This window comes from Melospiza melodia, chromosome 13 (assembly GCF_035770615.1).
Source record: "Melospiza melodia melodia isolate bMelMel2 chromosome 13, bMelMel2.pri, whole genome shotgun sequence".
NCBI classification, from domain to species: Eukaryota; Metazoa; Chordata; class Aves; order Passeriformes; family Passerellidae; genus Melospiza; species Melospiza melodia.
The window spans coordinates 18534423-18548674 of record NC_086206.1 but is presented as its reverse complement, the minus strand read 5'-3'; the positions used below and the strand labels follow the sequence as shown (position 1 = coordinate 18548674).

Here is a 14252-nt window from a genome sequence, read left to right as displayed (position 1 = left end):
AACCCTTTATTTTTAAACTGCCATCACTAACCTGGAGTGGAAAACCCTCAATCAACATCACGAAACCAGTTAGTTCCTCCTGCTGCCAAGCACAAACCCAAATCCCTCTTTGGTTCAAGATGCAAACCTGAATTGCAGCTCTGCTGCCCAGCTGGCATTTCCTCTTTATTTGCCTTTTCCCTGTGTGTGCCTGGCACTGAGGCAGAGCTGCTGCCACACCACATATCCCAGCCCTGAAACAAGGTTCATTTTGCTCTCCCCGCCCTGGGGACCAGCTCACACTTCCAAAGCTGCACATCATTTTATTAGTTCTACTCCCAGGCTCCAAAACGTCAAGTTTCTTTTATATGAATGTGCTGCAATTTAGTACCATCAGCAAACTCTGCTGAAACAGGGAGAAATGCAGAGCCAGGAAAGATCCCTGCCGAAATCATCCCCCAGCCCTTGCACAGCTGTGGCACTGTGCTCTCTGTCAGCCCTGCAGCACTTTAAGTCACATAATCTACCATCACTTCTAGCCCACCTCTTTCCCTGGCTTCTGATTTTTTGTGCTAAGTGCTTAAAATGCTGATTTTTTTTTTTTAATTTTTTAATGAATGTTTATTGTTTCCATTGGTAACCCCTTTGTGAAACATCAGTGATCACTAGATGTCACTGTGATTTTATTCTGTCTGCAGTCCAGCCCTGCTGAACCTTTGTGATCCCTGGGCTTTAGAGAGATTGCTTTAAAATGCTTCTGGAGAATTTTTTAGTGATCAGAAAGTCACCCAGCTGCTGTTCTGACAGAGGGTTTCCTGGGCTGAGAACCAGCTTTGGCTGAGTTTTTTGGCGCAGGTTTTTTGAGTTTTTTGTTGGTTCTGGTGTGTGAATAATGCAAAACCAGGCAGCTTTGGGGCCAAACACTCACACACGTGTGTGTGCATGTGTCGTGTGGCTGCACTCACACAGTTTCCACTGAAACAGCTCCACACCTGAAATTCCTGCTAATTTTGTGTGAGTTATTGTTAATTTTGTGTGAGTTATTGAATCTCTCAGGTGTGGGCAGCCCTGCAGAGCTCTGGCTGTGTGTGGGTCACTGGGGCTGGGACATCTATAAGCCTCTTCTGCAGATTTCCCTGTAGCTTTAATGACCAAATGCCCTGAAAATGTTGTTGTTTTTCCTCAATAATCACCTCACTTCTCTCTCAAACACAGAGCCCAGGTTCCCTCACCATCATCTAAGCACTCCCATCTCCTTTTTTTCCATCCAATCATCCCATTCCTACTGTAACTTCAGGTAAAACCACAAGTTATAGAAAACTCTATAGAAGCATTTTGCCTCTTTTCCTTATCTTAAAAGATGTCACAGAATACATTTCTTCAAGGCCAATGCAAATCCACACTCCCTATTTCCTGAATTGTTGATTTCTCCATTGTACTCAGCCCTTGGGATATGGCAATTTAAATATTATAGACCACACTCCTGCATGGGCACACATGGGATTTATCTTTTTTTTCCCTTTAATTGGAAAAAAATCCACCATTAAAATTAGTGAAAATGCCTGCTTAAAAATCATTTTTCTCCATCTGATGACATTATCCAGATCAGCAGAATAAGGCTTCACTCTGCACTCCAGTCCCACTGGGGAATATGCCAAAATCAGACCTTTCAAGGAAAATCAGCTCCCGGGTGTGCAGCACTGGCAGCCGAGCCCGAGGAACCAAAGCTCTTTGCTGGCACCTTTTGGTGAGCAGGGAGAAAGGACCAAGGGGCTGTCCCTGTCCCTGCAGTGCCGTGGGACACAGTGGCAGGGCCTGGGCACCTCCAGGAGAGCTTCAGAGGCCAGGAAAAGGAATTTTCTGTGAAGCAGTCACAGGGAGTCAGGATGGTGTGAGAACTGCTGGGGGACGTGTGTGGGTACAAACCAGATTTCTGAAACAATTTCGTGCCCTTTGAACTCATCCACGTTGACTTTGTCACCTTCTGCCAGGGTGACAACAGGATTTCAAAGGCTCCTGGGGTGGGCTGCCTGGGCAAGGGGAAATGCCACAAATAAAGGCACCTTCTGCTACTTCCACCCAAATTACATGGCCTGCCCACCTCCAGTAACCCCAACATTTTGGCTGCCTGATACCCCTGGTACCAACACCACCTCAGTTTTGATGAGCCATTCGGGACTCATGAGCAATAATGCTTCTGGACCAGCATTTTATTTCTCTCTGGAGCTACCAGAGGAGATTTGTCAAACATCTTTTGTCTTCTGTGTCAGCCACAGCCCAAAAAGTCCTAAATTTCCTTTGGGTTCTGTTAATTAGTTGAAGTGGCACAGTACCCTCTTTAGAAGCTCTCCTTCACTCAACAGCACACAACCACATTTTGATGAGTAACAGCAACAGACAAATTCAGAGGTAAAGAGAATATTAAAAGTTTTGCCACTGAATTTAGGCAAACATTAGTATTTTGCTGCTTAATTAATTCTGACTGGCACTTTATGCAAAAGGCCTTGAATGAAATTATAGTACCCATATACAAATCTCACTTATCAACATGACTTGGAGCCTTGTTAGATCATTGTAACCACATCTCTGTTAGAGTAGTGCCCAACAAACAGAAGAAATTGTTAACTGGAGACTCATTAGCCCTGGGAAAAAGCTGATACAAAGCCACTGGTGGCTTACCTGGGGCAGGAGGAGTGGGATTGGGATTTGCACGCAACTCTTGTCACACTCAGGGTCCTGAGGGTCCATGTCTGTGGTGGCACATGAAATCATGCCAGCTCTCATGGTGTCCCTCTGCCAGGAACTGGAAGGTCTTTCCTGGAAACAACTGGTAAAAAATGTAAGGAGGGAGAGAGAAAACAAAGGACTAAAGCAAGTGAGTAATGAAAATAACATCTTGAATCTGCTTTCATGTATACAGCAGGCTCCCCTTAAGGAATTGCATGCACTTTCTGACTTGTCTTGAAGGACCATAGATTACCTGGAACCTGATTGTGCATACATAAAATGCATTGAAACAGTTCAGTTACAGGTGTGACAACTTTAAGCCCCATTTAAACACAGGCAACTCCTAAACACAGAATGGCTCTCCAGGCCATTGACTTCCTTCAACATAATTCAACTCAATCAGGAACCCTTTCAACAAAAACCAGCATAAACCACTGTCAGGCCAAGGTGAGGGATTGCACATTAAGAGTTAGCACACATTTCATTTCATCATTTGGAAAACAGATTAATATTGCATGGAAAACAGCTCAAAACAAGACTGAAGTTATGTAGAACACCCTTGCATAAACATTGCTGTAAATCATATTTTTGAACAGATTTAATCTTTGTTTACCCAAAAATACCCCAGAAGACTAACTTGAACAACACAGGGCTAAGAATTCAGAGCAGAGATTAGTTAAAGCAGATGGTGAGCCTGTGTGGATGTGCTCCATCAGAGAAAACATGGCCATAATTGGATTTATTTTAATTCACTTACATTTTGACTACAGGAGAAGTGCAGGTAGAGTTCCTCCTGCAGACAAGCCCTGAGGCTGGGGTTTGCAGGGAGCCCTGCTCTCAACTCCATTTTGCAAATTGGACTTGAATGAAAAAATAGCATTAGGTGTTGATAAACAAAAGTGAATCCCCAGTCTGGAAACATTTATCCATGGTCAGACCTTGCCTCCATAATTCACTCTGGCTGGCACTTTATGCACGTGGCCTTGAGTGAAGTGAGAGTCCCCGCTAACAGATCTGAGTTACTGAAGGTTCTGTGCAGCCCAGGCTCACCTGCAGTGGGTTCAGCTCTCACCTGGGGTGCAGCAGAGGAAGGAGACAGCTTCCCATGGGAGTGCCACTCCTGTCCTGCAGGACGGAGCCCGGGGAAGGCAGGCAGGAGCCTCCTCCAGCCACATCTGGAGCCTGGGATGTGCTGCATTCCCCCCTCGGCAGCCTGCTCCCTCCAGGGGTTTTCTTTCTGCCTCTTTATTTGTAGGTTCTTGTGTTCCCACAGCTTACCTGCTGCCTGTTTGGTACCCAATAATCATTTTTAACCTGTTAAAAAGGAGACTGCTTGCTTTTTCCTCCTAGGAGGGTGCTGGTGGTCTGAGCCCTGACTACTCTGAGGATTCGAATCACTGCAGCACGAAAGGGGAAGGGGTTCATTTTCTCTGTACTGAGCTGTAATGGGTGTAAATATATCCAGTAATTACAGGCACATTGCTGTGCAAACACATCATAATTGCAGCTCTCATTTCCTGATGAATTATACATGATGGGCCAGCCCCGCTCCTAGCTGGACACGTGCTGTGTTGACTGGCCATGCTGAAACCTGTCAACTGCACCATCAAGAGCCTCAGTTTCCCTTGTAATTTCTCTCCTTCAAACCTCCCCAGCAAGCCACGAGTGCAGGACACGTGCAGGCTTCTGCCCAGCTGCCCACAGCAGCAGCCAGGCCAGCTGGATGACCAGGGGAGATGTGGGGACTGCAGGGGCAGATGGTGAGTGGGAGGGGATGAACTGCCTGGCTGTGCACCTCTGGTATTTTTTATTTCATTGAATCTGGGTCCTGGGTCTGTGTGTGTGTGTGTGTGTGTGCTGATTCTGTGTTTGGATCTGACAGTCCTGGCTGGGTGAGGCAGTGCCCAGCTCATGCCAGGCTGTGGCTGTGGCTGCCTGAGAGAGCAGAATCACACAGAAACAGCAGAATCACACAGAAACACAGTGCTGCCCCACGTGCCAGCCTTGTCCCTGGCTCAGGCACTCTGAAATTACTGCTGATTTGTTCGAGCACAACCCAAATACAATTTCACTCATTCATCACAAAATCAAAGCTTGTTTTCCCCATTCCAGGCACAGAGCAATGGGAAAAGGCCAAGCTGGCATCTGTGCTCTGCCTTAATGAGGGTAACCCTTCCCTGAGGCTGCCCTGGGGGAAACAGCTGCCAGGAGCCCTGCAGCACACAGGTGTTGCTTCCTTTCTGCAGTCGTTGTTTTCCAAGCCTCTCCTCAGCCACACTCACCTCCAATTGCTGATGCACCCTGGCAGGAGCCTGTTCTTGCAGGCTGCCCAAACTTCGTGTCCAAACTCAAATCACATCAATGTTCCTTGTCTAAGCACCAGCTTTCCTTGGCATGAAAGCAGCCTTGGCATGAAAGCAGGTAGAACATGAAAGTGTTCTACCACCCACCCCAAATCTCCCAGCTTCACTCAGTATTTCCTTTTGGATTTGCTAATTAACACGTAGTGCCACGTTGTGTTCCTTGCAAATTGGCTTTTCAAAATATTTCTGTAATTGGCCCAAATTTCTCTCACCAGGCATCTGCAAACCAATTTTCCTGTGACACATTTGAGCACACAGCCAGGCAGTGGGACATCAGGGACTGTTCTAAAGGAAATCTGGATTTATTTACTTTGGTGACATCACCCATTTCTGGTGTCTCCAAAGCATTACAGGTGCTGGATGTGACCAGGAAGGTGGGACAGGACTGCTTAGACTGCTGCACAAATCAAAGCAATTCCAGCAATATTGTCCTTGAGCAAGATGGGGAGGTCTCTAAAATCAGGTTGTGGGAGTCTGCTGGTCTTGAAATGTTCATTTCCATCTCTGTTCTGTGCACAGCCTGCTGAAATGCCCAGAGCAGAGGCACTCTCACCTCTAATGCCTCAGAGAAGCCCCAGCTGCCACTAGATGTCACCAGGATTTTATTTCCTTGGTAGTTTGTGCCCAGCCGGGACCAGAAGAAAAGAAGAGGAAAATAAGTAATCATTAGTAATAAAAAATTATCCCCCTGTTACAATGAACACTGGGCTCAGAGAAGGGAGAAGTGACACAGAATCCTGCTTTTGTGTCTCCCATCTCTATGGTGGATATGACTTTTGTCTTTTTATGGCAGGAGGATAGTTTGGTATCTTAAAATCGAGTTTCTCCAACCAGGCATCAGGGTAAACCTTAATGCACTTATAGAAGCTCTGTTTAATTATCCAACCTTTTATGTGTAAAATTGTATCCCCCCTGTTTGGTATTCCTGCCTGGAAAGAAGCAGCTGAGGGAGAGCAGCACCACCAGGGCATCAAAGTGGACAAGGGAAGATTTGGGGATGGGATGGACCAAATGGCTCCACATACAAACAAATCAGAAAAGCCTCTTCTGGGAATTCTTCCATTTCCAAAACATGGGCAGCCATAAGAAAACAAAGGGCCCCAGCAATCAGTGCGGCTGACACATTTATTTCCATTAGCCTGCACTGTTAATTATTAACCTGAAATCACACCATTCAAAATCCAGGGGACAGAGATTAGATATTGTGCTCATAGCCCCAGGAAAATCCACTTTATCTCTCACCTCACAGGCACAAAATCACGTTAAGTCAGCCCAGGCAGAGATGGGATTTTGGCAATCCAGCACCAGCTCAGTGAGCACTGGAGCCTATTCCAGTGTCCCAAATTCCAAACCTGTGCCTGTTAAAATGCAGGAAACCTCCCCAGATATGTGCTCAAACACAGGATGCACAGAGCAAGGGCTGTGTGCAAACCCTACCAGGTCCCTGCAGCAGCACAGCCCATGCCAAAGCATAAAAACACCTCTCTGCTTTTGGGGGTTTTTCCCTCATTAACACCAAAGAGCTGGTGCTAGTTCAGGTGTGCCATCAGACATAGAACCTACAGTCTGACTTCTAAGATATTTAGATACTGTATTGAACAGAATTGGAGAGAATTCTTTTGGGTTTTTTTTCTCAAAAACCCTGGTTTTCAACTCTTGGGGTTTTTAACACAGATATTTTCATAATCCTCCCCCTGTGGCCAAACACCAGCACAAACCATAACACCTGCAGGTTCCTCTTTGGCTGGCAGATTCTCAGTCCAGCTCACCCTTCTCCTGTTGTTCTGCTTCCTTGTGTCCAAGGAGCAGAACAAGTCCATTGAGCAAGTCCATTCCCCCCATTTACACCAAATCCCAATACAGCAATAAAAAAGCCCTTTAGAAGGAGCTGAGGCACTGACCTCAGCTCATGCAGTAATTCAGCAGATCCCTGGCAGCCTGGCTTTGGATGAGCCCTGAAAGGCACAAATTGCTGTAAATAGGGCTCTCTTTCTGAATTCATTCCCTTCAAGATGTCTTTAGCAGGGTGAAAGTGTCCATACCCCCATCAGACCCAGACCCACCCCATTTCTCTGCTCAGATCCAGAGGCTCATACCCTGCTACAAGAATTACTGGAGATACCCACATCTGCTGAAAGGATTATTCTGCACATATTCTTTCAATCTGACGTCCACTGTCATCCAAGAAAAGCCAAACAAACAAACAGTCCTTACAGCTCTGTCTGAAGACAGCTCTATGAAATAAGTCCAGGTTTATTTTCATTTTTGCCTCATGACATATAAAATATTTAATAAAAAATATGCCTGGCTTGGAACTTTGGCCAAAGATGACAAGTCCAAAATTATCTCAACTTGGAAATATTACTTACCCAGATTGTTTGTCTGAGGTTTGGCTTATGAGCACTTCTTCCAGCAGTGCTGCTACACTTGAAATTAATTGCAATTTTTGTATTTTCTGCAGAAAGAGGGTGAAACAGGATATGGATTTCACGGTGACTTCTTGCACAAATATAAAAGGGCAAAATTACTTCTTTCATGGAGAATATCTGTAACTTTGTCTCTTTGTACCCTGCTATTGGTTCAGTTTTTTCTGATAGTAAAACCAGTGTAACACCCAGAAGGACTGACCAGAGCTCACTTCCACAAGGAAGGCAAAAAGAAGTTAATCTTTCATGCCACATTTTCCATAATCCTCTTCTCTTACTTCCCACACCACTGCTCAGCATGGCAGAGATCCCTGACAGGTGGGGAGGGTGATTCTGTACCCTCTGCCCATTTGTGATAATCCCTCACAGAATCAGAGCCACAAGGTGTCTGCTCAGAAATCAGACAGCTACTCAGACTCCCCAGATTTGCCTTCTTTTGTTTGCTTGTTTGGTTTAGTTTTGGATTGGTTTGGTTTTGTTTTGTGGGTTTTTTTTTTTATTTTTTTGGGTTATGGATTTCTTCTGCTTGGTGGTTTGGGTTTTTTTGTGTGTGTGTTTTTTGATGTTTTGGTTTGGTTTGGTTTGGTTTTTTGTGTGGATTTTTTGTTGTTGTTGTTTTGTTTTGTTTTTGTTTAACCCAGGTGATTATATCCATCCAGGGCTATGGTCTCTTAGGAGGTGAAAACACCCAACTCTTTCATTCCTGATGTCTAAAGAGATGATGGATCCTCCCCTGTGTGTTGACCCCACCATTGTGTGAGCGGGACCACTGTCCCCAGCAGTGACACTTCCAGTGTCCCCAGTTGGTCACCTCAGCAGCCTGTGAGCTTTGATCCACAACCAACACTTAAAAAAATGCAGCTGCAAATGGCACAGATGGGAAATTCTTTCTCAGGTAAATCACCTGGCCGGAGCTCCTGTCTCAGTGCCAGGTGAGAGCATTGGGAGGCCAAATTTGCCATCACACCCTCAGTGCCTTTATCAAGCTGCCCCTAAAGCAGGTGCCAGTGTGAGTGGGGCTCCTGCCAGTGCCATGAATAATGCACTGGAACAATGCATCTTGCCACTTCTCAGCCCTGTTGCTTTAATACCACTTATTTAACTTGTCTTTTTGCATTAAGCCCAACACTTGGGATGCCCTGATGTGTTTTATGACACTTCCTTGCTGTTGTGTTTGATGGTCCTATTTGGGATTCAGCAAATGGCACCTAAGTAATCAATATTCTGTCTGGGTGGACATTTTATTTATCTACAGAGCCACCACATGAATTCAGCTGGTTTACTAGAGGTCAAACCCTTTTCATCTCCTCCATGAGCCATGGAAAACTGGAAGATTTAAACCCCCTTTGAATTCCTTTGATTAACTCAGTGAAAATATCACACTCTTTTTTTTTTTTCAAACTCAGAAGCAGAATTATCTTCACTGTAAATCTACCTCATTTTGACACATTGATCTCTGCATAATGGGTAACATCAAGTGTGGAGGCATAAACTGGGAGCAGAGGAAGAGTTATGAACGGTGCTGTTAGCAATTATTTTCCATACTTACACAGCTCCTTTGGGCTGGTTTAAAAATACCCAACAAAGCATAAAATTGATAAGAGCTGTATAATTGGCTGTGGGGGAACAAGGTCTGGGATCCACTCATTTGGGAACTGTGGCACAGAGCCCCCATCCTAAATCAGCAAATGGTCCATCAGAGCTCCACACTTACCTCAGCCCCCAGCTGGACCAAACCCAAGTGCTGCAGTGCCACTGCTTTCATCACCCTGCTTAAAAAGCAAGAGAAATTCATTATGTGCCAGGAATGTGCAGGGAAGGAGAAGCTCAAGACCAGATTTCAGCTGCTTCACACCCACCTCATGCAGCAGCACAGGGCCTCAGCCTGCAGGGCCAGCAGGGACAGGGAAATCCAATGGTTAAACCAACAGAATAATGAAAATAATGTCCTGGATCTCTCTCATATGCTTTTCCTGCTGTCATCTTTGATTATTTCATTAATTTGTAACTTTTTAGAGTTAAATTTTTAAGGTTGGTTAACTGATCCAAGCCTTTGCACATGAAAGTTACATCATTTTATATAAAAGCAAGACTTAAACCCCATTTAATTAAACAGGGAAATCCCCATACAGACACACTAATATCAGTTTTAGTGACTTCTTCCTAGTTATTGCATTTGACCTGGAACTGGTTTAAGATTAATTAAAGTAAGCCACTCTCTCAATACACTGTGACTTGCATTCATTTAGCTAAATTAATGTGAAAAGTGGAATCAGATTAAACAAGAAATTCTTCATGTTGGCAGGACTTAATAGCAATTGTTGGTGTGATTTAGACACTGCTGCCCATGACCACAGAAACTTCAAATAAACTTAATCATTTTATCCTTAGTTTAATCATCTTATCCTTTATCCAAGTGAGGACTGACTTCTTCCAGTACAATCAGCCTGAGCACCTGGACAAAACACCCATAAATTTTTTCTGGATAGTTTTCAGGGATGCAGAGCTGAGATCATGAGAGTTCTTCTCATCCTTCCCATTTTAATACATAATTTTTTTTAGCCTGTATTTCCTCCACTGGTTTAAAGGAATGGCACAGGCACAACATCTAAAGTCCTGTGAGGATAAACACAGATCTATGCATATATAGCTCCATCTCAGAAATAAATTAGATTGGCTTGAAATTATTTGCTTGCAGAAATCTCTTTAGCAATGTATTTTCCTGTAGACATTTCTATATTATTCAATAAGACTTTCCAGTGACATGCTTGGTGTCAATGAAAAAAGGAATACATGGGAATAAAAATCATGCCGGTGAAGCAGAGGGGCAGGAGCTGAATGGTGGGGAAATCCTGGTGGATACCCAGGTGGTTTCAATGGAATTCTTCAGTTCTTCCTCCATTTGGAAATTAGCAACGCTTTCATGCAACTTGGATGATTTTTGTCAACCACTGAGATGTGATTTACCCCCTGACAAGGAGGGGGGTGTGTGCACATCCCCAGACACATCCCATGGCCCTACACCTCTGGGCTCACCTCTACTCTCTCCTCATTCAAACTTTATATCTTTTCATGAGGCAGCAGAGCTTCTGTCCATGGTTTACAGGAGTTTTGTGTTCCCAGGATCTGTCAGGATGTTTGGGTTTGTCCCTGCCCTGCTGGCTGAGCACCCAGCTCCCACACCATGGCCAGCCAGCCACTCCCTCACAGCCATCATAAAGAGCTTCCATCACTAACTACACCCAAGAAAATAAAGGCATGGAATCCTTGCCTTCAGCAGGACAGCAAACTCAGCTCTTGGCTTGGGTGCCACCGTTGTGACCCTGCTGTCCCTGCAAACACCTCTGGTTCACACAGTGGAGATGGGGAGGGAGCACAGAAGATGGAAGCAGGAAATGCACTTGTCAACACCACAGCAGTGAGAGGAGGTTGCCACAAGGTCGAGGCAGAAGTGCCCAATATAAGGATGAACAGGGTGGCCAGGAGCAGCAATGAGGTCACAGCCAAGCAGGACACAGCCCCTGGCTCTCAGGGAATGGCACCACTTCAATGAGCTTTATAATGTCCTTAAAAAGATGGAGTGAATGAGTTTCTCTTTCCAACCAACTGCCAAGGTAATAACAATTTGTTTGCCATCAACCATCTGACACAGAGGCAGCAGAGTGCAGGAGTACCAGGGCTTTTCCTTCTGTCAGACCCTGAGCTAAAGGGAGCCAGTGTGCCTCTGTCCAATTTGGCCAGGAAAACGCTGGTGAGGTATTGACAGCAGCCCTGGCCTGGGACTCATTTGGCTCTGGAGACCTTCAGCAGGGTTTTCTGGCCACCTGATTTCCTGCAGCTGGGCCAAGATGACTGGCTGGCAGTCAGAGAGGGGGAAAAGCAAGAGAGGATTGAAGCAACTTGTGGGTGGTGAAAAGTCTCATCTCAGCCAGCAGAACAAGGTGACCTTCCTCTGAGTAGCCTGAATCATGTTCTGACAGTGTTTGGGGGTTGTTTTTTTTAAAGTGATGATCCTTTACTATGTTGAAATACTTTTCCATTGAACTTTTCAAAACCTTTCCTGGTGACCTGACTCACAGCTCCATGAATCATCAGATGCTCAATCAATCAATCAGTCAATCATCAACTTTTGTTTTTTGTAACATAGCTATTGCTGTTGTATGTTATTAGTTTCTTGGCACCTTATACTAGAATATCATCAAAGCAAAATGCTGATGCAATTAGCAAAGGATATCAATTTATGCAGCAATTCACATTATCCCTTAAAGCTTCATTAGCCTCAGAAGCTCAGGCACTGGAGGGAAAATCTGGGGAAGTGCTCTGTTCCCTTCTGCAGCTCAGCCCATCTGTGCTGCTGCAGTGCTCCCACCTTAGGCTGCCCTTTGAGCTGGGGAAGGGAGATTGGGCAGCACCCAGCTGGGGATATGCATGGGGACATCAGGACATCAGCTGCCTCCCTGTCCCCTGCTCAGCCTGGGCACCCACTCACCCTTTTGGCACCAGGCAAAGCTGATGTGTGGGACTGAACATGTTCCAGCAGTCAGAGCAGCACGGGGCATTATCTGCAAGAAAAAAAAAAGAAAACAAACTAAAATCCATCTTTGCTGTCCCAGAGACAGTGTGGAGCTGCTGCTGGTGGGTGATGCTCCCCCTTCTGTGCAGCGTGCCCTGACCAGCTCCTGCTTTTCCTCCTGTTCCCTACAAACACTCCTGAGGTCAACAAGGCATAATTGCCCCATTATTTCACAGAAAAGCCACAGCTGCTGGTGGGATGGAAACCTCACTCAGCAGCCCTTTTGCTGGGAAGGTAATTTGGTCTTTAAAACTCAGAACACAACCACCTCTTTATACCTGTTTCACTGCACTTACCAGTAAATATTTGATGTCTGGGGTATTGGTGTGGTTGTTGTTTTTTTTTTTCTCTTTCAGCTGAATAACTTTAATAATGTTGATCCGTGTTGTTGTCTGTCTCTCTGCAATTCTGAATATGAGCCTTGCCCTTGACTGCACAGCACAATGAAAGCCTCCAGGTCACAGCTTTCAAAACACTTGATATTGTGTTTTTTTTCTTTCTGGAAAAAATAAATAATATTAACCTCTCTTTTAGTGTAGAGGAAAACATAAAAAGGAAAGGGCTTTCAGTGACATGTCAAAAAGACTGGTATTGGGCTGGGAGGATTTTAAACCCATTGACTTATTTGCACAGCTTGACACAAAAATTAACTCCTCTCCTAATTAGCTGAATAATTGAAGTGCACCATCAAATTTCCAGTCACATCCAGGAGACAGATTTACTGGAGAAGCCAGGTGAAACAATATTTTCCTTTTGCCTCCACATCCCAGCTGGAGCTGGCTTGCACAGTAGACAGGTACAGCCACAGTGCTGTACTTCTTGTACCTGGAGGTTGTCTCAGGGAAACAACACAGGCTCAGGCTGCTCCTAGACAAGCAAAAAGTAAATGGCGTGCATGTTCCTTCATGCAGATATTTGATTTATCCCACTCTAAAACCGTTCTGATACAAATCCTACCTCTTATTATTCTTAATTATTCTCTTTAACATCCTAGTTTTCAACCTTCTAGCAAGTTTGCAAGACAAAGGAGGTTAAAAAAAAATTAAAACACAAGTAATTGTGCTATTTTACTTGTCTACAGTGACATACATTATTGTCTTCTTAAATTTTTTAGCAGCTTGGAAAACAGCAGGAATTAGCAGAGGATTTTCTAAGTGAACAAGTCCATTTAAATTAACTGCATTATCCAGCTTTCCTTCTGGCTCCATGCTTGAAAACAGCAAATCTGACTGCTAAAAACCAGCATTGCTGCTGAGCTGGAGGTGAGAGCAGCCTGGTGTTGGGGACATTAATGGGACTTGGAGAGGGACACCCAGTTCCACCCTCCATGGCTGGAAGATGAGTGAGCTCAGGGCGTCAGGTACAGACACATTTTAGAGGCAGCCACTGCTGATGCAGATCAGCAGCCACAGGAGCTCCTGGGCCATTGTCTGTGCTAAAGTGCTGAATTGCAGGCTCCCAAGTCACATTAATAGCAAACTTTTGGCATGCACAGACCTTTTAAATAATTGGATCTTAAATTTAATTAGAGGAGCACTTCAGAAGATCAGGTGCAAGGAGCCCAGGGTGTCCCAGGGCAAACAGGGCCCCTCGGGAGGCCTCAGTGTCTGTGGCAGCTCCTGGGATGTCCCAGAAAGGAAACAAATCCCAAATCCCACACCTGACACCTTGCAAGGGAAACACTGGAGCTGAAATTCACTTTTTGAATATCACATTCAGGACAGGAGACACAGCTTGGCTCTGACAGAACTTCTGGGTCTGGTTTTTCTAAGCAGGTGTTTCAGGAGTGTCTATTGACACCCAAAATTTACACCCCTGATCCAGCTGAGGGTCTCTGCATGAGACAAGGCAAAGATGGCTTTGCTCTGAAATCCAAGACACCTGACACCAGTGGCTAAGCAGGAACTGCTCTGTCTGACAGGATTATCTCAGTGCTCTCTTTGGCCTTCCCTCCATACCAGCCCAGCTGATCCATGGCAGGACCATCCACAGCAGGGCTCAGGAGGGCTGAGCCTCTCCTGCTGCCCTGGGCAGGACCTTCAGGAGGAGTTCAGGAGTTAATTTAAGGAATCCCATAGGAATTCTGAGCCCACAGGGCCAGCACACCTCACTGAGCCCCCCATGGCCACTGTCACATTCATCCACCACTGCTGAGCCCCAACCTCACCCCACTGAGGCCAGGGA

The 14252-nt window shown here is 45.3% G+C and overlaps 1 long non-coding RNA gene across 1 annotated transcript; it reads right to left on the bottom strand.

Annotated features, from left to right (window-relative positions):
• Positions 1–2676: 2676 nt before the first annotated feature.
• LOC134424094 (uncharacterized) lies at positions 2677–12009 on the bottom strand. Its single transcript, XR_010029336.1, has 3 exons — positions 11985–12009; positions 9210–9264; positions 2677–2806 (listed from the first exon to the last, which is right to left on the bottom strand). It is a non-coding gene; the product is annotated as an uncharacterized LOC134424094 (long non-coding RNA).
• Positions 12010–14252: the final 2243 nt, after the last annotated feature.